The 2,340-nt window shown below is 37.7% G+C and overlaps 1 long non-coding RNA gene across 1 annotated transcript; it reads right to left on the minus strand.

Annotated features, from left to right (window-relative positions):
- Positions 1–861: 861 nt before the first annotated feature.
- Positions 862–1,704, minus strand: LOC106332157. The gene is made up of 2 exons (XR_001268001.1): positions 1,627–1,704; positions 862–1,532 (listed from the first exon to the last, which is right to left on the minus strand). It is a non-coding gene; the product is annotated as an uncharacterized LOC106332157 (long non-coding RNA).
- Between the last annotated feature and the right edge of the window lie 636 nt (positions 1,705–2,340).

Genomic DNA, 2,340 nt, shown 5'->3' on the forward strand with positions numbered 1-2,340 from the left:
ATTGAAAATCCTATCAATCTATCACATACATAATATAACATCATATAGTATTATACTAAAGTTTAAAAGATAATATATTATATACTACACTAGCAAATAGTTTATGCGTCCCTATGTGTTTTACTATCACATAGAAACACAAACATGACAAAAGTTGATGGTCTACTAGTTTCATATCTTTTATGTAATTCTCAGCTTGACTGCTTTTGGATTCCATGGTGGGACTTTGAAAGTGGACATATGAGTATATAACCATTAGCCCAAATGAAAAAGAACGAGCATAAACATAATTAACACAATTTCTTTTTGTAAGTACGGGATATTTGATCTGAACGATAGCCGAAAACGTCATGAGAACTACGCAATGATGTGTTTTCAAATATAAAGCAAGTTGGATCATGCAGGTAAAAAGATTGAAAATTCCATTTCTAATATACATTTTGAATTTGAAGAATGCATTGCACCTAACTGCACTATTTTAAATGTTTTCCTTGGGGATTTGGCATTTACTTTCTTTGTTATTATCATTTGACCACTACTTTTTTTTGATAACTTTGGTGATATGATTCGAACACCCAACTAATTTTAGAAGTCGGTGAAAACCTTATTTCCATGTGTGTGACAAATACGAAAAGTAGGTTTCGAACTCGAAACGCTCAACACTTTTCCGGAATCAACATACCACTCGACCACGACCGTGTGGGATTTGACGACAGGTTGTTTTCAACTTCTTTTCTATTTCAAGTAGCTTCCTTTTATGGTCACCTTGTTCCCAACTTGGCAGGCTTTACAGCTTCGTTGATTCAGCCGACCCAGAAAAGTTATATTCCCTTTCGCAGTTTTTTGTTACAACAAAAACAATAAGTCAATCGTGAGAAACATTTTTTTGTCATCTTTGAATTTCATTTAACTTAAACGGAAGTACCATCATTACAAGCCAAAAGTCGACAAGTCGCAACTCTTTCGAAGACCAAAGCCGGAGAGTTCACAGATCGAACATCCTAGAGACCCAAATTTAAAAACATAAATAGAACTATTACTTTAGAGACTACCACAAGTAAATGATAATGACTTGAAATACTTAATGATCAAAGGAACTCAAACCGAAATCCATAGCAGCACCAGGTCGCCAATCATAACCAAGAACCTGAAGACGCATGAGTTGAACTCAGAAACAAAGACTTGAGAAGACCACAATCCATCACAGGTCACAACCACAACCTCACGAGAAGCAACACCCGCGGAAACAATCAAAAACTGAAGCGCAAACGGAGCCAATAACAACCACTAACACGTCTGCAATAAGACCACAAACAACCCAAGAGAAGAAAGACACAAGGTTGAACCTTGAAACTCCAAGCGGGGAAAACGTCTAAAAGGATCAGCAGCTCTTGCACGCGGACCCTCCTGTACCCAAACTCAACCATCTACAAAGCAAGAGAGTGGTCACATCCTCGCAAGAGAAGAGCCGAAGATCGAACCCATTGCTTCGTCTTGATACCTCACACCATACAGAGGAAGCAAGTAGATGCCTACGTACCATCCAAAAGACGAACCCAACAAAAGAGACCTTGAAAAACACAGATTACCAACAACTCACGAGAACGAAGAGAAGCTGGAGCACACCTGATCAAAAGCTACGACCAAAGAAAGAAGATCGGCTTAAAGACACCAAGTCCGGAATATATAGCTCCCCATATCCTAGAGAGAGGAAAACTACGAAGCACATTGACCGTAAGATCTGAAAACCCAAGAAATTAAAATGCAAGAGACCCGACTTCAGGGCTGTAGGAGCCACCGGAGTCGAGCAGTGGCGGCCACAAACGGAGGACTAGGTGTTAGGGTGAACTCGAGGCGAGCTAATTAATCTTTTCTCTGCCAACCGCTCTAGTTCCTTGATTGTGAGATACATTAAACACAGACATAATGTTTAATCATTTCCACAATCCTTTTGTCCTTTTTAACAACAGATTGTACATTATACATTCGGAAATATATTTGACCATATCATATTATAGTCTTAAGGCAGTACAAATAATTTACAAACAGTATACCTAAATAAATTAAATCTACATTTGTACGAAGTTTTCTATTCGTTAAGTGACGTACGAGTCATTTGTAATCATGCCTCATAAGAAACCTCTTTGCTACCATAAAACAACTTTGACTTCTCACCTTAACTATTTACCAAACAAACTGGGCCCATATTTTGTTTCCAATCAAGGCTCAAATTGATCGATCATTTAATCTTAGTCCTGAACTACTAGTAAAAGAGTCTAATGGCTTTCTTAGTTACACTATTTCATCCTCGATAATTTGTGTTGTTCCTCAAATAAATAG

The sequence above is a fragment of the Brassica oleracea genome, chromosome C3 (assembly GCF_000695525.1).
Source record: "Brassica oleracea var. oleracea cultivar TO1000 chromosome C3, BOL, whole genome shotgun sequence".
NCBI lineage: Eukaryota > Viridiplantae > Streptophyta > Magnoliopsida > Brassicales > Brassicaceae > Brassica > Brassica oleracea.